This window comes from Drosophila pseudoobscura, chromosome 4, assembly GCF_009870125.1.
Source record: "Drosophila pseudoobscura strain MV-25-SWS-2005 chromosome 4, UCI_Dpse_MV25, whole genome shotgun sequence".
Taxonomy (NCBI): domain Eukaryota; kingdom Metazoa; phylum Arthropoda; class Insecta; order Diptera; family Drosophilidae; genus Drosophila; species Drosophila pseudoobscura.
In genome coordinates, this window is record NC_046681.1 from 16,274,517 (window position 1) to 16,298,776 (window position 24,260).

The following is a 24,260-nucleotide window of genomic DNA, read 5'->3' on the forward strand; positions in this document are numbered from 1 at the left end:
GAAATTATAATCAATTTTAATTTGCATGGAAAATGTCCAAGAATTATATCTTTTTAGATACAGATAGATAGATAATTTCTCCTAGAAACTGGGTTTCAACTTTCATTTAATCAATTTTGAAAGTAAAGAAGATACAAAAGAGATACCTGGAAGCATTTAAAGATACTTTTTACAACTAAAAATCAGCGAAATTTGAAGAAGAACCATCTTTTTATTATTAAAAAACTGTCAGAAAATATTTTATTATGAATTTTTATTCAATAGAATATCTTTCAAGCCTCTTTAAGTGCTGGAACTATTTAAAGATACTATCTGTAACTACAAATTAGAGAATATTGAAGAAGAACTATTTTTGTATTATAAAAAACTATCAAAATCCATTATATTATCAGCTCAAATCCATTAGGGGACATTCTTTGACCATTTAATGCTGTGAGTATCTAAAAATTCTTTTGGTGACTAAATACTAAATCTTTGCGCAGCAGTAGTCGGCTATCTTTATGGCCTATAATTGTTTAATGGCTTAAGGCTTTTAATCAAGGATTTTCTCCTACAATTTAGAAATATAAAACATTTAATTAAATTTTTATATATTGTTTTCTCTTTTCTTTTCTTTCAAATTTAAATGAATTTTTCATTCAAAAGAATGGCAAAAATCTGGCATTGTTTCATTTGGGAATCAAAAATCAAAATCCTCTTGAAAATTTTATTATTTGAAGATTGATTTTTGGCTAAAGAATTTCATACAGAAGTATTGTAATTAAATCAATCAAGCGTCATCAATCATTTGGCAAATGGAATATTCATACATGAAGAAACCACAAATTAAAGCCACTGCTGCCACAACTTGTGCCACAAGATTCTTTGGAGTCTTTTCGTTTGTTTTTTTCTCTCTCGAGTTATTATAATAATGATTGGGGGCGCCCCAAATGGCGCTTGAGGCAGAGATGTGGCAGTGCTTCGCCTCGCCCGCTGCCAACTTGTTTACACAAATTTTAATTGGTGTAATTATGATTTTTACACGAAATTAATTATGCATGCGCTGCTCGCGCCCGATTGCGGCACTGCATCTTTCCGTCTTTCCATCTTTCCATCTCTTTGCAGATGAACGAACAAGTATCTGGCGGATGCCTGAGTGCCTGCTGAATGCCGCCTCAATCTCCCAATACAGTTTCTAAACAATTTTCAAAGTGAGTGAAGTATAAAGCGAGGGGGAGACTCATTAAAGTTATTTACAACCGAACAAACACAAAAGAAGGAATGATATCTGGGTGGAATTTTAATTACCTCTCGAATCTTGAATCTTGAATCTCGAAAGAACAACAACAACAACAGCAGGGAAATTATGAAATACTTCGGTACAGAGATAGATAGAGAGAGAGGAGCCGCAGAAGTATCTACAAAAAGTGTGAAGTTGCCAAAGAACTGCATCTGGCAGATAACAATCTTGTATCTTTTAGGGGGAAAGATCTTTCTCCACAAAAACACACAAGAGAAATGCCCGAAGAGATTCTTTTTCTTTTTTCTAGCATTTTTATTACCGACCGTTCTGCTGATGAGGCAGGCTGCCGCTTTGTATCTTGTATCTATAAGATACCGCAGGTTATTTTGATTAGCCCGAGATGTTGACAGTTTGACTTTTTCTTAATTTGTTGTTTAATTAATGCGTTTTTTTTTTGTTTTCTTCTTTGGAGAAAAATGGGTTAGATATGCGGGGAATGTGTGGGGAATGCGCCAAGCGATAAGATTTAACCTTTGGTGGCATGTGGCACCCTCGATGAGGCACAAACATCCGCTGTTTCACACAAGTTTCACTTTTGGGGATTTCCCTTAAAATGTTCCATTTATTTTGGAAAAATTCAGCGCCTCTTGTGGCAATTTAAACTGATATTATTTGTAATCTTTTACTGATTGAAGTTGCAATCTCTGGGATACAAAATGTTGTGTATTTTATTATTCATTCTTTTTTATTTTATTCGAGGCGCCTGCTTATTCATGCCACATGTGTTTTTCTTTGACAAGAATGCGACAAATGCCTCCGCAATTTATTTTCCCAAAACTTCACTTCTTATCCGAAAGAATTTTCCAGTAGAAACACATTTACTTCCCCCCCCTTTGAATGCAAAAAAAATGACTCAAAATTCTGTTTCAAAAACATTCACTGCCTGTTTGTGTTTCTGGTCTTAAATGCCTGATCTGGGCTAAATAAATTTAAGCCGATTTGATAAAGAAAATTGTTTCCGTTGGGTCTTTGCTGTTTCCTAATTGATTGTTTGTTGCCTTTATTTATGCACCCGATACTCGCTTTTATTTATGCATTATTTATTTATTTATCTTTGCTCTTTTTTGTATTTGTTATTATTTCTTAACAAAGAAACAACTGTGTTTAATTGTTTTCTGCAGATTGATTGAGAGTTCTCTAAGTTTTCTTCATTCCTCATTCCTCTCCCATACGGGACTTTTCCCTCTGCGACTCACCTTTAATTTTTCTTGATTTCTGTTGAAAGATATATCTTTAGTTTTTCAAGAATATCTCCCGATTGTAATCCTTAGTTTTGTTGCACAATTTTGTGTTGGGTTTTTCCACTTGCACTAAAACACTCAAAAATTTTAAATGCAAAATAAATGCAATTTCACTCTGCACGATGCTCGTTGCACGCTGCACGTTGCACGGTGCACACTGGAAAGATGTTGTATCTTTTTGGATCTCTGGTTAGGTTTTGGATATGTTAGGGCCTTCTATGTGGCACATTTCACACACTTTGCCCCGCATTGATGGCGACGCCAAGAGCACAGTTGCCGCATTTTAGACACTATTTTATTCCGATATTCTTGCCTCCGATCCGATTCGATTGGGTTCGATTTCTGTGGCAGACAGACACTCGCGATACGCGCGCGAAACTCGGTTCCCGAAACGACGATTCGTATGCTCGCTCGTACGACTGCAAGACTGCGTTGTTGTTGCCACGGGCGCTGGGATGAGTCTGAAACGCCGCCGCGCGAGTCGAGAACGCGGCCCGCTGTTCGCTGCCTTGTCGTGCTGCGTCGTCGACGTCGACGCCGACTGAGCGCTCTCTGGGCTGAGGACTGTGTTGAGGGTTGCCTTTCGGTCGACGGTCGACGGTCGGTGGCTTTCGATTCTTGTAACGCGCCGAGCGAAGGTTGACGAGCGATTGAATGGAACGAGCGATGTAAGCCCGCACAGGAGCCCCGTTTCCACGACGACGACGACGACGACGACGGCAGCAGCGGCACGACCAACAGTGTGGCATGTGGCATGTAAGAGCCGAACGAACGGCAACTGCTGCATGTGTGTTGGTGGTGTTGTGGATGGTAAGAGAGGCGCTTGGGAGTGTGGGTAGCAGAAGGTGGCAGAAGAACGAGAGAGAGTGTGGGAACGAAAGAGCGCCGTTTCGTTGAGTTTTTGATGGCGTGCTCTCTCTTTGGAGTTGGCTCTCGCTTTTGTGGGTTCTATTGGGTATTTGGATTCTCTTTTGGAGCTTGTGCATTATTATATTTGGGAACATTTTGATTTAAATGAAATTTGTTTATCTCATCTTTTCCTATACTTTTGAAGTCTGGGGAATTAGGGCCCCCCCTTTGTAATCCAAAAAATAGTCTTGGAATTTCATACCTGCCCCATCAGATACACCTGTGCAGCACTCGTCGTGCAACTCCCAATTAAGAAGCATTTGCAACTCCATAGACCTGTGCTCTTCTGCCCAAAAATGTCTCTCTTTCGACATTTTGTATAAGAGTTTTCATTTCCACATCGTTGCGGTGGAGGAACAATCGGAATTTAAGCGAAACAAAACAAGAGAGCGACATTTTTGTAACTGTTGATTTTGTTTTTACTTTCCTTGAGATACATTTTCGCCAAGCGAATACATTTTGTCCAAATTTTTGGTTGAGTTGTCTGCCCTGCGGACGACGACGCTGATGAATTTCCAATAATTGCCGCTCGCATTAATCAAGATATTCACACACTCACGACACGGCAGATGCAAGATACAAGCGGAGAAGATAGAGATACATTCGCCTCGTGCGTAACGCGCCGCAACTTGTCATAATGTGGCATTATGGTCGGGCTTAGTCCCCGTTGAGATTTTCCATGGGGTGGGGAGGGGGGAGAGCAAAGAGAACGAACGCCGATCTTGTCGATGATTTATGGAACGCTTCGGTTTGTTTGCGCGACAGAAAACTCTCCTACGATAGAGTCTGCAACGGTTAGGGGTTTGGGGTAAGGGGTAGGGGGTAGGGGGAGTGGAACGTGGATTGAGAGTGAGAGTGGGGGGGAGCGGCACTTGTAGATGGTATCGGTTTATGGTCTCTCGCCTGCCTCGCTTTTTGATTGATTGGTCGGGTCGCACTTGGCGATTGGGAAGGGGTGGGTGGTGGCTGGTGGCTGGCTTGCCCCCGGGGAGCGATACTCGTGTGTCGCGTTACTTTCGAATGTTTTCTGACTTGGTGACACAGTTTTCAATAGAGCTGCCTGCTCTATTCGAGTGTTTCCGCGGCTAATCTGCTTAATCCATACACCGTTTCCAATGTGTGACCTCATAAGGTGTGATCGGAAAGGGTTCTCTATAGAGATACTACGAGTATATGCATATGTACATATGTATGTAAATGTGAGAGGAGTTTGAATCTTTTGAAAGTGAATAGAAATGGTGGGACTTTTGTTTATTAAAGACAGTAGCTGCTGGACAGGTAAATGTGGTTTTAGCTTAAGGCCTTTTATAGCCATGGGCTCTGATAACAAAGACTAGACTCGGATAAATAGAGGCGGTACATGAAGAGTAAAAGAGTATTTATGGATTAACTGAAGAACAACATCCTATATAAGATTAAATGATGAGAATATATGTACATATGTACATACATAGATGAAATAGTACAAAATCTTGAAGCTTTTGATTTTGTTTCCCTTGGTGCTTTTGTTTACGTTCGACTTTTTCGTTTCTCCTTTGAGCAGCATCGCAGTTGTCTGTGGTTCTCTCTCCATCTCTCTTTCGATCGTGGGCTTTCTGCACGAGCTTTGCCTTTCGCAAGCAAAAGAAACTCCCGCAATTCCTTATCCACTCTCCCAACAACAACAACAATGCGCTGCACTTGGCAGAAGCTGCGACTGAAGCTAGCGCTTGCTGTCTCGGGCCTCAAGCTGAGACCGAAGCTCTTTCGCGCTCTTTCGCCACCCACGCTCTCGGCAAAGACACGACCGAGCATGAGCGACCAACGGCACATAGATTTGGCAGCGTAGATTATTTGTTTTTGTTTTCAATTGCCTATTGCAGGCCAGTTTCAAGGTTAAACTCCGTCAGAGAGAGGGAGAGGCACAGAGATCAGAGACAGTTTTCTTTTGTTTTTGCATAGAAGCTTCAGTAAAAACAGTATCAACGGGTCTTTCAACACGGACGCGCGTGAGAAAAGTATTTAAAACTAAAATTGAAAGTGAAAAGTGTATTTTTATAGAAGATAATTTAACAAAACTCAATAAATATAAGTTTTTAGAGAGAGTTGCTGAAGAATGATATATTTTTGAAGGTATTTAGACACTTTTAGCCATAACTTTACTGATTTCCTTTGCACCGAACCCTTGAAAATGTGCGCTTCTTCTTAAAATTCCCCATTGAATCCTCTTCGATTGATATTTTCCAAACAAATGCTCATTTGACGAACCAATTCCTTCATCCTACAAACAAATAGATGTATGTGCATGTTCTTCCCTGAACAAACAAACGATCACATGCCATGCCATCCCGGGACACAATCTTGTCCTTGTCTCTGGGTCCGAGTGCAAACAACTCGCACAAACTGACAGCTAAATATGAAGTGCAAACAAATGCTGTGCTAATCGCATATCTGGCTGATAAATTTATCGAATGCTCCTCCTCGAAGGCGCTGTGTAAATATTCATTCATGATAAGACGCGCCCGACAGCCCTCTGCAGTGCCCTGCCGTCCCCCGACAATTTGTATATTTATCTGCCTGCAGGCCTGATTGCATTTTTGTGTAAATTCCCGTAGCCACAACCATTCGTGGACGAACCCCGTCCGTCTCTGCCCTCTCTCCCTCCGCTCCCTGGCCGAGAGGCAAGCATTCCGACTGAAAGACGAAGCGCGCAGGCGCAACAGTTTTGTTCGGCGAAGAGTTATGGAACGAAGTCTGCTGTCGGCCGGTCGGCTGTTTGTTTGCATAAATGATAAATGGCCAATTGATAAGCATAGACAGAGCCAAGAGAGACACAAAGAGACATTTTACCATTTCCTGTACATAGAGCGGAGGGTTTCCTCCCTTCCAGCTGGAAGTCGTCTTTTTACCCATTAGATCCTCTGTACAAATTTGCCAAAGAAACATGGGATGTATCCTTTTCCCATCGAACAGTGGGGAACTTTAATCCTTCCCCTAAGTAATTCTTCAACCTTTAATTCTCTCGATTGTCCTTTCCACTACTTTTTGCTCCAACTCAAAACTAACGAAGTTTCATCCGCATCCGCCTTCGCATCCGCATCCCACTGATACACTTTAACAACAACAACAACAACAACAAGAACATCTCTTGGAGGAGACCTGACTTTAACGCGTGCCAACTTCAGAAGTTTTCAGAAGTTTGCCCCCGTCCCGCACCGTCCCGCACCGCCACCGGACTGTTGCTACCTTCCGCTTACATCAAATCAATTGCCTCCTCGAATGACGGCGGTGTGTGCCCCTCAGCATTCGCCTCACGTACACGCATATCAATTGTTATTGCTTCGAGGGCTCTGGCAAATGATGGGCCCATCCAGCCAGCCAACCACTGAATGAATGAATTGAATGGATGGAATGGATGGCATGAATGTGAGTGAGTGACGGGTTGCCGGCTTTGGCTGTAAGGTTGTCTTAACTTTGGCTTCGACAGGCACAACTGCTTGCCTGTCTGTATATGATATGGATTCTATATATGCATATTGACTGGTCTCCCCCTCCCCCCTATGCCCCCCATGCCTCCCAGCCGTTGTTGTATCTGTTGCTTTCGCTGTGGAGAAGGCCAAAGTTTCGCCACAGAACAAGTGTGTGGGAAATCCATCAAGTTACTCCCAGAAACAACTGGATCTAAACTCTGGGCAAAACTCTTACCTTTTTTGCTAATCCTAAACCAATTTGAGACTCAACACACAACTGACAGGCATAGTACAGAGGTACTATCCTTACCGGCAAAAACACTCACCAATGAATGAACTTTGCTGCAGATCAGATTTTTAAAAGCAATTTTCTACTCATCAACTGGGGAGTGGTGCCAGCCACAGTCTTTCATCCTCTGGGCAGTCAGGCATCTCCCAGCTAGCCACAGCCCATCTTCTATCTTGCAACTTCAACTCGGAACTCCGTTTCGCCACCTCCCCACCCCGCTTTATAGCCAATGCTCGTTTCGACTGCTTGCTAATCCCTCAAGCGCATCAGCAGCAGAAACAGAAACAGAACAGAAACAGAACAGCCAAAATGTTCCAGAAAGTAAGTCAAATTCTCGTCTTCCCCATCTCCAAACCCCTTTCCGTTTCTCCTCGTTTTTTTTTTTTTTTTTTTGCCTGTGTTCTGGCTGTTCTGGGCTTCTGTTCCTAATCTCGTTGATGTGTTAATTGACCAAAATTTCGTACACACTAGTAGCTGGAGGGGGCCACATGGTTGTTGCTGAAGAGCGGTGGACGGTGGGCGGAGGGAACTGTAATGGAAACTACACCAGAGAGTCGGGGATGGTCGATATTAAATCCCTGTAAAACTTAATTAGAAATTCCATTTTTGGCTTTTGAGAGCATTACACGTGACGCGTTACCAATTATCGACTAGACTGCACTCCGGCTCTGGCTCTGGCTCCGGCTCGGGCTCTGGTTCTGGCCATGGCTCTCTCTGGTTTTTGGCTTTTGGATTTCGATTCGATTCGATTCGCTTCGATTCTGATGCTGATGCTGAAACTGTTGCATCTACTGAACGAAATGGCACGCTACTGGATGGTCGTCTGTTCCTGAACGAGGGCACTGTTATCCGGCCATCTGGCTATCCGGCTGCTATCCGTAGAGCGTTAAGCTGCTGTACACATCGCCAATTAAAAATGCCTTTTGAATGGGCCAGAGCCTCGGCAGTCGCAAAAATGATGATGGCAGGAGGAACACAAAAAAAAGGAGGCAAAAAAAAATAGAGCAGCTATAACATTTACCTGCCTTAACAGGATAACTGCCGGAAAACAGTTATTGTGCAAATGAATGGAGATGTGCATGTGAGTCACGAAGGATCTGAGAGGATTTCCATCTCACTTTGCAACATTTATAGCTAAAGATTACGAATATGTAATACATACATCCCTACAGCTGCTTGCCCCATTGATTAAATCGAGAATTTCGGATGGTTCCCTGCACAAATTTCATTCGAATACATTCATATCCTATTTTATCGATAAATAAACATTTTTTTATACGAAATATCTAAAAAAAATGCTTGTGAACTGATAAAATGTATTAAATTTTACTGAAATGATCTATAATTTCCATGATATCGATTATAAATCGGTATTTTACACGAAAGATCCATTAAAAATGATGTTGGAAACATATTCCATTCAAATTTGTAGATTATTTGTGAAATTATCGATAATTTCTATGACATCGATTATAAATCGATCTTTCATATCAATATTTTATACGAAAGATTCACGAAAAATGTTTGTCGAAACATATTTCATTAATATTTTTTGATTTTTGTTGAAATTATCGATAATTTCCATGATATCGCTTCAAAATCGATTTTTTATATCCGTATAGTTTACGAAAGATCTTTGTGCAAACATATTTCATTGAAATGTATTGAGTTTTTCTGAAAGTTTCGATAATTTCCAAGATATCGACTATAAATCGACTATTTATTTTCATCGATATAAAATGCAGCAAGGGGATAAACCAATCAACTTTTATTCGGATTTTAGCATAGATTTTGTAAAAGATATCCATTCCTGGTTCACGCTGCCATCTCTATCGTTTGGGGCACTAACGGTAAACGCTGCACGACTGCACGTAGAGCTGCAGCGGAAATGCGTTTGCAAAATGGCGCCGACGTGCGTGCTAATGAACGTTCTACGGGAACGTTTGCACGTCAGATCCTACGACCAGGCCCCGGCATCCAGGCAGCCAGGCATCCAGGCATCCAGGCAGCCAGCCAACCAGCCATCCAGTCAGCAGGAGAGCCGGCCAACAAACAAAATGATGGCTCGGCCAGGCACGGCATCAATGTTAATTCGCCAAAGCAGATGCCAGATGACCCCCAGTGCCACACCCACCAGCCACAGCACCCCACACGGCCGCACACCGCCCCACAGCACCCAATTCAATCCCCACCCAGAGCCCTCTGCCAGTTGTCTATTGAAAAATCACAGGCCTGAAATTGAACACATTTTGTCCATTTTGTGGTTTTGTTGCAACAGCAACAGAGCCACAGAGCCACAGAGGAACGGAGAAACGGAGAAACAGAGCTGTAGCAGGAGCAGGGATCAGGAGGCAACAGGCAACAATTGAAGCCATCCCCAGTCCAGATTTTTGGGGGTATATTTAGGAGGATTTGTTTAGTATGCAAGGCGGCGAGATGTTAACGTAAAACGCAAACGCACTGCAAAATTTCCCTGAGAATGTGAGGAGGAGGGGGCAGTGGGGGGACTGGCACTGGCACTGGGGTTTTTGGGGAATGGAATAATGACAGTCAACTGTCAAAACTTCAAATGCATGAGCGGCATGATGAACAGCAGCCATTAGGTGAAAGCCAGCCCCCAAAATTTGCGGTAATCCGTTGGGCAGAATTTTGTTTTGAAAATTTTGAAATTTCAAAGGAAATTAGGCCTAAAAATCGGTAAATAATATCGAAGGAGTACCCAACAGGAAGCTGAACACAGACATTAATCATCGAAAGACATTCAATCGCTACTTCCGTTTCAAAAATTTAAATTTTATTACAGTAAAGCTTGTAATGTAACGACTTGGCGGACACTCTTATCCTCGTCGCTCCAAATGGTCGACAGCTGTCGTTAAATGTCGATGGAATTAATGCTTATATTTTTTTTGCAATTTAATAAAAATGTCGTAAAACGGTGGCATGCCTCCTCCTCCTCCTCCTGCTCCTCCTCCCTCCTTGGGGGCTTTACGACTTTTCAGTGGTCTTAACCCGTTCGACGGAGAGGTGTGAGAAATGTGCGTTGGCAATTGTCTAATTAGAAATTCATAAAAAACGAACAGAAGAAAAAGTTCTCTCTGTGTTGGAAACGCTTTTCGAACGTGACGCTGTAAAAATCGTATAAAATTATTAAAATATCTCTCGAAGCTGTCGGACTATCGGCGGGGCTTCTATTGCAGAATGGGCCCATAAATTCGATGAACAAATTGTCACTGCACGTTTCGATAATAACAGAAAATAGAATAATACAAATAAAAATGCTACACGCAGGATGTCGGCAATGAGGCGACGATGGCCTCAAGTGGAGGAGACCAGAGCCCGTTACTTGAGAGAGAGAGTGCTCTGCCCCTAAGCCCCCCCCCCCCCCTATATTTTTTTTCTGTTTTGTTTACGAATACTTGAAAGACATTTCATTCGAGCATAAAATTTGTGAAAATGCCTCACCCAGTGATTATGTTGTAGGGATACTCTGGGAGAGGAGGGTATACGCCTTGTGGGGAGATGTTTGGGCACCATAGAAGATGTGGAGCCCTCTAGGCAGTAGTCTTTATCTCAGTGTATCCAATTCTTCGACCTCCAACCCTTGGGCATTTCTCTCTCTTATTTTTGTATAATTTTTCAATTGAAATCACTTTTGTTTATGGAATGGTTTGTGGCTCTGTGGCTGTGCTGTTTCTGCGTAAGGTCGGTCAGTTTTCTATCGAATTGTCAAATGGATACCAGAGTAGGAGTCGGAGTCGGAGTCAGACCCACATCCATCCGCACGCAGAGGCCAATGGAACTAGGAAGTCGATGGTGGGATGTTGTTGTTTGGATAACTGTGGCACAAAAACTTTGAGTGAATTCTGAAATAAACACAAAAACTTCTTGCATTGGCAGATCCAGTGATGAGTGGCGAAGTTTGAGCGAAACTTTTGTGGTTTATAATTTTTCGAATTAATGAATGAATGCGGCAATGACGTCGGAGAGAATGTAGAAGGAGGAGAGACCTCTCTGAGATATAAATAAATAGAAACCAGAAACGGGGACGAGGACGAGGCATCTTTTATCAACTAATTTGGAAATGATTTCGAAGACAAATGCAAAGTTGTTGACTTGTTTTGGCCATATCTTTGAACAGTTTAATGGAGACTTAAATCCAGTGGCACATTCATATTTTATCCACCAAATGTGCCGCAAAATCAGCTAATTAATTAAATAAACTAAGCCCAGCAGAAATGGAAAAAAGGATAGTTGGGGAAGGGAGAGTGGAGAGTGGGGGTCCGCCATTGGACGCCTAAAAGTCGGCATTAACAATTGAACAACCAATGTCCCACTACGGTCGATAGTTTATGCTCTTTATGGCTCAAAGCATCGGCAACAACTGGGGGCCAAAATGGAAGTGCAACTGCAACAATGCAACCGCAACAACATAATGTGCAATATGTAAATGCATTGTGCGGCCATTTTCATGTGTAAACTAAACAAATTACAAACTAATTTCCAGTTCAGAAAAAACGATTGGGGGGGCGGGGCCTAAAAGGGGAATTTATAGCGGAACCGAACAATGCAACCCAACGATATGCAACCTGGAAATCGGAATACCAAAAGCGACCGCGTCAACACGCCATCAACCGCAACAACAACTGCAACTGCAACACCAACAGCAACGACAAAGGACCAAAAGGATCCACCCCTGTCGCCCCCCCCCCCCCCCCTAGTCCCTGACCCTTGGACCTCTTTGCACTGCACTTCATTTATTACATTCCATTTATGCAATTGCACCGAAATCCATGTTTGCGGTTAATGGAAAAATTATTTATTTAAATAAAATTTATTCGACACGCCACTGGAGAGGCCTCAGAAGGGGGGAGTGTGTGGGTGGCGGAGGTCGCGATGGGAATTTGCTTTGCTTGTGGATGGGAAATTGTTGCTGCTGACATCGATGCCTTACCATAACATGGGCGTTGGCACGCCCCCCCCCTACATAGCATGGCACGGATTGTTTTGGGTTTTGTATTCTGGTCGTCATGGCTGCAATTTTGGGATTTTTATAGAAGAGGAGGCCTAACAGAGTGCTCTATGGGAGCAACAATGCAACAATGGTCCTCTAATGGATTTTTAGTCAAAGTTTTTGTGAATTAAACTTTCTATAATACGTTGTTAATGGAAGACTCCGCTTTAGATCCTTTTTTGTTTCAATTTTGATAATTTCCCAGATCTAAAGATAACGTTTTGTTCTTCCGTCTCGCTCTGACGGCTGCGTGCTCTAGGTCAGCCTCTGCCCGCGTGGGTGCTGACGTCGCTGTCGCTGGCTAATTTTCGTGGTCTGCTATTCGGCTCTCAGCGCTTCGGATCTCTGCTGTCTTCTTCCTCGTTGCTCTGCCTGCACATCGGCTTCGCTGCCCGATCCTCTGCCACGTTGATGTTTTGGTGCATTTTTCTCTCGGGTGCGTCTTCGTTCTTCCCGCTCTGCGCTGTCCGATCCACCTGGGCACCTTTACGCTTGTCGTCATCGCTCTGCTTTACATATGTAGGTGTGTGTGCCTGTGCTTCGACTTTTTTTCGCTATTCTCTGTGTGCGCTTTGGTTTCGGTGCCGTTGGGTTTTGCCGGGACGACAGCACCGACTAGAGAAGCACAATCCGCGACATGCCCTACATTTTAAGAAGATGCGAGAAAAGGAAATGAGAAAATTACCATCAAACAAAATACATATTGCGTACAAGCTTGTCTCGAAGCCTGAACAATTTCTGGATAATTACCCGCTAACAACCGTTAACTTTTTCCACGTAAAACCCATAGAATTGAGATAATTGCAAAACTTTTTCAGAAATAAGCAAGAAAAAATACCGAAATTTTCATGCATAATCTCCTCGAATTTTCCACCGTTCCCCTGGTCATTTAACCGCAAAATGGAGGAGCGGCGGAAAAGCGAGTAGCATAATTTGGGGCGCATTAATAACAAAATGAAGTGAAATTAATTAAAGAGCCACAGCACAGAGTGCCACAAAGAGACCAGCCACAGAGACAGAGACGAAGACAAAGACAAAGCATAATGGAAACATATTAGTTGACGTTAATTTTTTGGGGCCTGCCCAGAGATAAGCATATTTCAAATAATGAATAACTAAATGCTGAAAGATGATGACAATAATCATTAGCATATGGTACCCAGGGCCCAAGAACATTCCCTCAAAGGGAGGGGGGGAGACTCATTAAAAATTCCCACAATTTTTGTGCGCCGCCAACTCGGTGGAAAGCGAAAGTTTTTCCTTCTTTTGCTTTTGCTTTTCTTTGTTTTGTTTGTAGCTGCGACCAGCTGTTGCGGCTGCTTTGCCAATTGCCACGCCCACTGACCCCAGAAGCATGGGTGGGCAGGGGCGGGGGCAGGGGGCGTTGCAGGGTTGTCGTGGTCGTCAAATGAAGAGCTTAGTTTTAATTAAATTCTCAGTTGTTTTGGGGTAAAAAGTGCTCGCAGATTTATTAGAAAATTCTGCTGCTGTCTGCCACCCACCCACAACTCTCTGCCCTTCCTCTCTCTCCCTCTCCCTCTCTCCCTGTCTCTCTTTCTGTCTGTCTCTGCCCCTTTGTCACTGTCAATTGTTGTGTGCTGGGATCGTTACTCTTCATATGTTCCGTTGTTCTTGGGCGACTGCGCTTTAATGAATTTCTTTTTCTGTAAACTCCAAAAAGGGAAAATGTTGGCAAATTATAAAAAATTGCCAGTTCGTTGACACTCGTACGGCTGTGATGGAATTGCGTGGGAAACAGACAATAATGAGTAAGAAAGCAGAATGCAGAGGGGTACGGGTAATCCCTGGTCTTATCGATACACAAGTACACAAGTAAGAAACCTTTTCCTGCGAGGCATGGCAGGAAGTTCTTTATGGAACAACTGCATTCATGCCATGTGCTCCAATATACTCCCTTGTTGGCCATGCTGGGCACAGTGCCATTCACATACAAGCCGAAAAGGTTGCTGAAATAGAAAATATATAAACATACCTCTGGCTACAATCATAGTGCCACCAGGCACCTATTCTCTCTCTCTACCTTCAAGTTTTGATCGTTGTCCCTGTCGTAGGTGGCGAATTTCCGGTGTTTGTTATCCCTCATCGAATCACCCGCATCTCCAGTGTAGGAGCCCAGCCTTGTCATACGATATGACTCGTTCTCACTCGTCGTTCTCACTCGCTCGATGCGGAACTCGTCGTATTGGGCGTAGCGTGTGTTCCCCTCGAGATCCTCCAGGTGTACGCACAGCTCTTGGGCCTGTGCTTTCGTTTCGCCCATTGATGTTCCCAAATCCCCTCTTGGGACAGTCCAGCCCTCAGCATTCCCCACCTGCCTGTAGGTATCAAAAGAATCGAAAGAACAGAACAGCAAATAGTTTCAGGCAACCGCAAAGCAGCAGCAGAAATGTCAGCCAAACTTCAACATGCCACAAAATGGAATGGGGTGGGTGGAGGGGGAGTGTGTGGCAAGGCCAAGCAGGGCCAGCAAGAAATTGAGTTGCAACTGTCAAAAATGCAGCATGCGAGGGAGTATTCCGTGCCACTTGTCGGTGCACTCTTCAGTGTTCTCCGGCTGTCGGTTGTCGTCTGTCGGTTGTTGGCATTTACATTTCAGGAATGTAATTTACATATTTCACTATGGATTTTTTATTGGTGCACCTCAGGTGTAACTACAGTGGAGGTGGAGGTGGAGTGGGGTGGGGTGGGGCAGCTTTCTATCTAAAAAATTCCATTTAACAGCTTACAATTTCACAGCCATATGCAAATAAGTGACCAGGAGGCGGGAGATGTCATTCCAGGAGTTGGAATGAAATTAGATTTTGATTTTCTCTGGACAAGAAGTGCTGCACACTGAGGCTGCGGCTGGCAGGAGGGGGGGGGGGGGGGGGTTGGGGTTTTGCATTGTAAATGAGTGGCAGATACTTTTAGGGAATGTGAGATAAGTGGCAGATCCTCCCCTCCGCCGGGGAAAAGGGGTTGCCTAATAATCCAGCAGGCCACCAGAAGTTAAAGCATCACTTGGCAAAATGTCAATGTTGGGAATGAAAATTGAGCTCGGAAAATGGAAAACTTTGCCCGCTCGCTGGCGCGCACAAACGCAGACATTGGGCATAAATATTTAAGCCGAATGCGTTTTCATTCCACAGACATTGGCAAATAAAACAAACTGCCAATGAATTTCCCTCCCAGCATCGGGGCACGGGGGTATGGAAAAGCGAAACAAAGCGACGCGACGGCAGTGGCAGTGGCAGTGGCAGTGGCAACGGCAGTGGCACCGGCAGCGCCAACGGTGACTGTTGCCATTTTTGTGTGTGTTCGGCACACGTTGCGTATGAATAATTTATTTAATGAACTTGTAGCCTGGAACCTGCCCCTGTTTCTACTGCTGCTGCCGCTGCTGCTGCCGGCCATTGTATGAAAGTATCTGCTAGTACGAGGACGACTACGATTGCGAGTATGTATCTTTGTCTCTGCTGCCGCTGCTGCAGACATGTTATAAAGTTGCTTCTTTCTGTTTTTCTTTTGTTTTTCGGGCGATTTGTTGCCAGCGAACGTTTCGTTTCGTTTCGATAGTTTTCCTTCTTATTTTTTTTGCTTTGTTTCTTTTTTTGTTTATTTGCCTTCATTCATTCCCTCACTCTCTTTGTTTCCGCTTTTCTGACAGCCCAAAATATACGAATACTTTTATTTGGCAGCGTGTGTGACGCCGAGGGGGGATTTGTGAGTTTCCGAACAACAACAGGTTGGTGTGTGGGGGGGGGGCAGAAATTATAAGAATAAGACGGAGGCAACAGGCAAAAGACAGGGAGAAGGTAGGAAGAAGAGAGGGAGAAGACAGGGAGAAAACAGGGAGAAAATGGGGAGAAGACGGGGGATTAGTATGACGACTTTATAGAAAAAAGATCCACTCATAAAAAAAAACTTTTAACTATTTTATTTTATTTTTTTTTAAATTTTATTAAGCGTTGAATCCGTACATATATCGTATCTTAAAGACACTGTAAAATTATTGAGGCAGCAAACAAATTATTTTAATTTTTTTATAATTTTTTGATATTTATTATCAAATTGAAGGTATTACCATGATTAACAGATCTTATTGCTCGAAAACCAATCATTCGGAGGGTAGCCTTTCAGCATATCTTGTATGCTTAAAATTCGTAAAAAAAGGGAACGCTTTTAAGGCACGAATCTGTTTTCTTTAGTTCCTAAAAGATACTTTCAACTGTCATAAAAATTGAAGAAAACGTTGAATGCTGTAGTACATTCCATCTGGCAGGGGGTTTCCATGCCGAAACTACAAAATGTAGATCACTTTCCAGAGAAAAAGTGCTGCAATCTGAACTCTAGGAATGACAAGATACAACTTGTATCTCTGGGATGCAGCATGAAATAAATACCTATCCTATTCGGCAACAATCGGCATTCCTTGGAGCAGCCCTCGCGCTCTGTTGCTCCTTCGGAATGACCTCTGGCCCGTCGGTGGGTTGTTCTGTTGCTGCCGCTGCTGCCGCTGGGAGCGTTCTTTCTGGCGAGGCGAAATTATTTATTTATAGTTCATTTGCGAGTTGGCATTCAAAGTTGTAATGTTGCAACGTGGACTGACCGGGGATCAGGACTTGGGGAATTTATGTGTGCGGCTAAGTACAACGACAAATTGACTTTGGCCGAGGGTCTGGAAGGCCCCCAGCAGCAGCCAGTGCGAGCGGAGTATCTGATGGACACGTTTTGGGTGTGCCACGGGGGGCGGGGGGTGCGGGGGGTGCGGGGGGTGCGGGGAGGGCAATCTTTCAATTAGCACGGCCATTTAGGATGTAACCAAGCATTCAACAATGAGCCAAAGAGCAAATTGAGGGCCACTGGGAGCTTCAACAGGCATTAAAATTGCATTTTCGCCAGAGAGTGGGGCATCGGATGACTGGAGGACAATTATGCAAGGAAACCGCAGGATGCCAGAGCAGCAGCAGCAGCAGCAGCAGCATTGGGTTAGAATCCTTTGGCTCTAAAAGCAACGGCACTTAATTTAAAATTTTAAAATCCTCTTAGGCAAATGCCATTGACCACAGCAAGACACACAGCAGCCACAGTGCGGCACTGGACACTGGGCCACTTGATATGACAGCTGTAGATACATTTGTATCTTGAGGCAAAAGCACAAACACACGCACACACAGTACGACAGCTTGTTGTCACATTTTGGGCTATCCTTCAGAATGTACTCGAGCAGACAGCAGACAGCAGCCAGCAGCATCTATTAGATATTCCAATGTCCTGGTGATGGTGGGGGTGGTGGTGTTCTTTGTATCTTTGTATCTTTGCTTATTTGTTTTCAAGTTTTCGCCCTGTCAAATGGTTGTGTATCTGTGTATCTATGCAGCTGCAGCACTTCATTATCCACACACAGATACGGATGCCCCTGACAGCCTCAAGTGTCCTGGCAATATTTTGGCATATTCAATTTCCGAATTCCACACACAAAAGTCAAGTGTATCTAACGGATACTCTGAAGGCTGGACAATTAATCAAGTGTGTCCGAGAATCCCCTCCACGAAAGGTCTTTGACAGGCGAAAGCGAGGCAGAGTGGATCCTTCAAACCCTTTTGGGGCCAGGCACATGCCCTTTCTCTCCCGAGACAATATCACTTTTTGTCGTTTGTTGTTTGTGCCTTCGTGACCGCAGCAGAGCCCCGATCCTCATTGTCTCTCTGCGAGGCTTTGTCTGGCTTTGCCTTTAAGTGCTCCACTTTGGGGCAAGGCCATAAATTGAAGAGGAGCCCCCCCTGCTGCTGCTCGCGTGCAACGAAAACCTGATCACGGAGCCACGAGGATGACTCACGCGAATAGACAGCAGCTTCTTCCTTTTCCTTTTGGCGGTTCATCGAACTGCCTGATGGAGCACTGCTGCCTGGACTGCCTGGACTGCATGTGGCTGCATCTCTGAGCAACAAATCATTAAAAATGTATTTTCAATTTCGTTGCAAACAACCCGTCGAGGCCCTCGCGAGGGGGAGATTCCAGGCCAAATGGAGACGGAGACGAAGACGAAGACAAAGGCGTGCGGCGAAACTCGTTTCAGTTGTAATTTTCCCTCCATCGGTTGACATTCTGTCGTCTTCTGTTTGGGAAATAAAAGGAAAAAAGTCGCCAACACTTTCCACCATTTTCTCTGCAGCTGCAGCTGTCAAAGGGAGTTGCACAAGTCACAGAAGAAGCAACAAATTGTGGAGAGTTTTCAGTGGAAATCACCGAGGTTTCAGTCGAAGAAAAGGCTGAAAATTGTGCAGGTTTCAGCAGAACTTTGGTGGTTCTTTCAGCACAGAAGAACTCTCTTTTACGTGGGCAAAAATGGGAAAAGCTTCTCCGAATCATGACGTGGAGGAAAATCCCCATCAAACCCGCCTCACGACTCGTAGATTTTCTCGCTCCATCTCTCTCTCTGTCTTGTGACGGCTTATCTGCCGGTTAGATCGGTTCGGCTTCAGATTTCTAATTTCCGAAAACCACCTGCCCCCCAGTCCAACGTCCACGCCCACCTGCAAGCGAGAGAGATCCCGCTCGATCGCCCCCTCTCTTGCTTGCTCGTTGCAGTTGCAGTTGCAGCAATTAATTAACTGCAGCCTTAACTAAGTCTCGGCTCTGATCTGCCCCTTGGCCCCTTGCCACACCGCGCCTCAATCAAACGCATCATCAACGACGAGAGGCCGCAGTCGAGTGTGTCTTTGGCTTTGTAATCATGATGATGATCTCTCTCTCTCCCTGTCTCTGTCTCTCTGTCTCTCCGTGCCATCCCAGCCCCCACTCTGTCTGGGGAGGAGAAGTAAATTGCATGCACGCCTTTTTAACCCAAATATGAAGAGTGCTCCCCCTCCCCACACCTGCCAGTACGTGCCCCCCCAACGTTCCGCCGATTGTCGCCGGCTGATAAGCGAAGCCAGCCGCGTGCTTTTATTATGGGGCAAAAACCAGCGACGCAACGGCGGAGACCACAACGAGAGATGGGAGCGTGAGTATCGGTTGGAGCCTCAGGGGAGATGGACGAAAGGTAGCTGGAAAAAAGGGAAAGACCTAAGAGAAAATACATCTTTTGAGAGACCCATTGAGATGGGAATTTGAAGCGTCACTTGAAATGGGAATAAAGTATAGTTTTTGGATGTATTTCTAGCAGAAGATATGCCCCCGATCTGGTCACTCTGCCATCTCAATGCTGCCACAAGCGAGCTGCAACAAGAGCCTGCCGCAATGGATTAATGAGTCGCGCGATCAGCGATCGCTCTGCAGAGAACGGCGGCTGGAAAAACGTTTACGTGACTGAATTTTCAATTATTTTTTATTGCACTCGAATGCAGCAGATGCAGAGGAGGAGATGAAGGAGGAGGGCAAAGAAGGACGGGGGGCAGAGGGAACTTGGCCTTTAATTGCAGGAAGTTGCATTTTGAATGTGCAATTTATTAAGAAATTATTTATTGTTGGCTGAAATTGATTTTGAAAGTCGTGTGACTGCACCGCGCATGTGGTGTGGCATTGTGTGTGGCAGGAGGTAACCAGCAGCCGTCAACCGGCTTTCCATGCAATTAGGGCCTGGTCACACTTCGGATGCGATGGAAACTCTTCGTCTAACACCTTCTTGGGGCAGGGGCAGGGGCAGGCGTCTGGGTCCATTTGCACGATCTACGAGAGCGCACTTCGATTTCCTGCTTGCCACACCCCATGTTGCAGTGGAGTGGACTGGAGTGATGTGCCACGTGGAGTTCCTTCTTCTCGTACTCCTCCTCCGAGGCGGCTCTCTAGCTCATTGCCAACTTCTTGCAGTGCCCTGGCGGCCCGGCGGCCTGGCGTTGAGTAATTGGACTCGCTTTGATCTCCCTATAAATAGCAACTAAATGGCACTTTGAAGTGCCATTCGGGGGCGATGTTTAATTAAAAACTGCGCCTATGAAAATAAACAGACGGCCGAGTGACAGCACAACGGGGCACGACTCCCCGGAAGAAAGTTTCTGGAGTCTCTTTTTTGTGGCCAAAAGGGTTTCTTAGCTATTTCTTAGCTTTTCGCCCAAGAATTGGGTCAGTAAAGTTGCGATTTAAAGAGAGTTTCCCCCCCACAGCAGCAGCTGCTGCTATCTGGGGTCTTGCGCCTCATTAATCAAATTAAATTGCATGAGAAATATATACATATTTATAGGTATATCTGTATACTCCTTGGGAATATGTTGTGTCGGTCAGTGCGCCCCCAAGTAGGCAGCGTTGCGTGGCCCGATAGCCAATGGAGTGGACTCCGTCCTTGCGGCATGGTCGAAGGGGATGCTGGCTTGGTGCCTTGCTGCCTTGGTGCCTTGTGCAGTCAGCCGCAAAGATTCTGACGCTGCGACAAGAATCCATAGTTACACTGCAGGGCACTCTCTGGAGGGGAGCTGGATGGGACAGGCTATTGGGCTGCAAGGAGATCTGTAACTGGATTAATGCCATGAAGACATCTAGTTGAAATGTTGTGGACAGCATGGGTTGGCCCTAATATGAATTTTCTTGTATTTAAATCCATACTTTTCTTGGAACTAACCTTGGGAGTACCTAAGATTGAAAAAATACATAAAAAACACGTTTTGGCACCTACTGTACCGAGAAAAATATCAGTTTTTCAGTATTTCATGCTTTTGCAGCGATAATTAAAGTATTTCCTTGATTATCCAACTAAATATCACCTCTAAAACCGATATTCTTTAAGTTAAGTAAACGTTTTAGCTATGGATAGCCCAAATAGCACACTTTTGTCACCTACTGTACTTTTCCATTGCCGGAATGTTATTGGCAGAGTAATCCTTGCATTTCCGAATCACTTTATTCGATTTATCCGAATCTACCTACTGTAAAAACCTTCAAAGACAAGCCTTTGTCACAAACTGTACCTTTTCTGTGTGAAAGATGTATAAAATGGCACCTCCCATCCAATTCTAATGAACTTTTTGGATCTTCCTTGATTTACCAAAAATTATCGCTCCAAAAAATTGTATTTTCTATCATTCAGAAATGTGTAATTATAGAGCGCTCTAATGAAACACTTTTGTCACCTGCTGTACCTACTGTAAGCTCTATTTTCCACACAACACAAGTTTGTTGACACACACACACACATATAAACGGCAATATCCTCGAATATACCCGTTCGGTTGTAAAATATCCTTCGATTTATCTTGGCCTCCTTTACAGCTTGAAGCTCAAATTGAAGCTTTTGTCACCTACTGTACCTGCTTAAGAGCATTTCACACTCGCCGTCTCTACTTATTTCTATCCCTCTGTCTCTGTCTGCCACTGCCACTGCCACTGCTACTGCCACTTTCATTAATTGCGTTTGTTTGCTTCTTCGGCATTTTCTTCGCTCTCTGCCGCTGCTCCTGGTGCTCCTGCTGCTGCTGCTCCTCTAAGCTGCCACCCAAGTGTCAATTGCTAATTGCTTTCCATTCGAGGAGCGTTCCGTTCGTGCTCCTTCTTCTACTGCTGCTGCTGCTGCTGCTGCATCCACGACTCACTCGAGACTTTTAATCAACTTGTGTGAGAGCCGCCGACAAAACTTGGCAATCATTGAGAGGCTTTCACTGCAGCAGCACCAGCAGCAACAACATATCATTAATGCAATCAATTTCAAGTATATGTCACACACACACACACACACACACACACACACACACAAACACATAGACTGAACCACCGACAGGTGGCGCTAGGCACTAGTCCTTGCCTGACTTCTTACGCTCAATTACGCCTCGTCGCTTCATTTTCTTTTCCCAGCCACTCCCGCCACCATCCACTCCCCCTGCCAGCATCTTGATTGTCTTTCGTGGGGCTCTCTGTCAACGTGTGGCTTGCTTTGTGTGCCCCATGCCCCATGCCCCACCTTGGTTGCTTTTCAAGAGCGACTCCTCTGTGGCCACACGGCACGCGCCGCACTCATCGATTACGCAGGCAGGCTGCCAGCCAGCCAGGGTGTACCGATCCCGGGCCAGCATCTTGTTGTGTTTTGCATGTAAATACTTGTAATTTGTCATTTAACGCAACCTGTCACGCCCCCAACCGCCTCAAAAACAAGGGGGAAGACAACTTTCCATCAAAACAAGAGATGGCAAACAGCTTTTCAATGGGTCATTGAGTTGCAACAAAGGAATGGGTGGGGGCAACCAGTGAATGGGGGGGACAGGAACTTGCTGGAAAAATATTAACTTTGATCCGGGAAGAGGTCTGACGTATAGAGGGAGGTATAATTGTTCTACAAAGCACCTGCTGGAAGAGGAATTTTGATCCAAAAGAATGAAATTGTATAGGGATTGGATATGTGTGAAGGGAGTGCGACAATGGAATTATGGAGGTGCTTTTCAGTCAGTTTTTTCCAAAAATATAGATCTGGAATGGATACCCGCTGCTTTTGAGCATCAGAAATTTGTACTACATGGAAGAAATCATTAAGAATAGACTTTAAAAATATTTAATAATATTTGACGTGCCATTTTTGGGCTCGAAAGGGCCTAAAATATTCCTTAAAAATATTCATAATAATTTTGTATTCCTTTTTTTTAATTTCTTTCAGAATAAACTTGCGAAAACTAAGAATCTACTGAGGATTAGTCAGGTATGTGCTCAACTGTTCAATATACACAAAATTTAAGCTTCATTTGGTTAAGAGATAAACGATTTAATCGATTCGAATTCCACCTTCGAAAAACCCCCCCCTGAAATATTTTGATACATTATTTATAGAGGAAATCAATTAATCAACTAATTAATTGGGCTAACAAGATCTCCCCCATGAAGCTCCTTTAACGATTGCCAGCATACATTGTAAGAGTACTCGTATCTATCTATCTATCAGATACTTTTGCGATGCTGGTCTCTGGGGCAGGGCTGGGCTGGGCCGGGGGCAGCCTGGTGAGTCGCTTGTTGCACAACACACAATCTTTACACACGCCAACTTTTAAATCATTTCGACGCCACGCAACGCGCGCCACATGCGACCCTGCCCCATGCCCCCTGCCCCAAGCCCCCAAGCCCCACACTCATTCACAGCAGAGGCATCTGAAGATCGCATGCCATCGAGTGTGAACAGCGGGTGCTCCCCTTTTTGCTCTCTCTCTCCCTGTGTCTCTGCGTCTCTCGCTTTTCTCTCGGCCTGCAGCAGTGTCAAAACATGCCACAAGGAGGGTTGGGGGTTGGAACCACATGCTGACAATGCCATGGGCCTCATAAATTGCCGCTATCTGAGTGGCATTGTATCTGTATCTCATGGCTTTTGTATCTTGCCAGCACAAAATATGCTGCTAATTGAATTGAATTGAACTTTTTGCCTCACAGTTCGATGAGTTGCGATTTTTGTGATTTATCCAGACAGAGGAGGGGCGTGGGTGGGTGGACGCCACAGACAATCCAGGGGCAAGTGCAACAGTCTCTGTCCCCCTCCGCCCCCAAAGCGAAAAAGAGGAACAACCCGTCCACGCCTCGTTTCGGTTCTCAACCAATTAAACCAGTTTCCTGTGTCGTCTTCGGTCTTCGCAGAACTTCAGTTGCGTTCTTATTTTTGTTTGCGATACTCTTTCGTAAGGAGAGTACATACTTTTGACCTTGAAGGAGGGATAATTTATTCTTTCAAAAGACAAGGCAAGAACCATCGAAAGAGTGGAACCAATCCAGGGTATATTTAAACAATATTTCCCCAACTATCTATCCTATCCTTCGACCAAGTCTTAAGGGCTTCAGGCCTTGAGGGCATTCAACAGTCGCCTAGGGGCCCGATTCAAGCCTCCTTTATTGCTTCTTTCTTCGTTCATTTGATTGCTGGCCTGATGAAATAACAAGACCCTGGGCCCCAGCTGCGCGCACATCAGTGACGCCCTCATAATCAAAGGGGTATCCTCTCCACTGGGAGGGAGATACTAAAAAACCGACAGACAGACACACAGAGAGCTCTCTGCGCAGACGCAGCAGCCCTCGGCCCTCAGCCCTCAGCCATCAGCCATCGGCCACAATCAAGGCAGGAACCGCAGAAAATAAAAGGCCAGCAGCAGAAGCAGCAGCACTTAAACGAAAATAATTTAAC

General features: G+C 44.6%; 1 protein-coding gene and 1 long non-coding RNA gene across 2 annotated transcripts in view; one reads left to right on the forward strand and one right to left on the reverse strand.

Moving 5' to 3' along the window:
- Positions 1-2,596, reverse strand: part of smal (smoke alarm) — a 36,600-nt gene extending 34,004 nt beyond the window's left edge. The window contains exon 1 of the mRNA XM_001355839.4: positions 2,479-2,596. The gene's annotated coding sequence lies outside the window, so the exon portion shown is untranslated. The remainder of the gene's footprint in view (positions 1-2,478) is intronic.
- LOC117184234 (uncharacterized) overlaps positions 1-22,993 on the forward strand; it is an 85,555-nt gene extending 62,562 nt beyond the window's left edge. Inside the window, exon 3 of the long non-coding RNA XR_004469518.1 lies at positions 22,758-22,993. This is a non-coding gene — a long non-coding RNA (uncharacterized lncRNA). The remainder of the gene's footprint in view (positions 1-22,757) is intronic.
- The last annotated feature ends 1,267 nt before the right edge of the window (positions 22,994-24,260 follow it).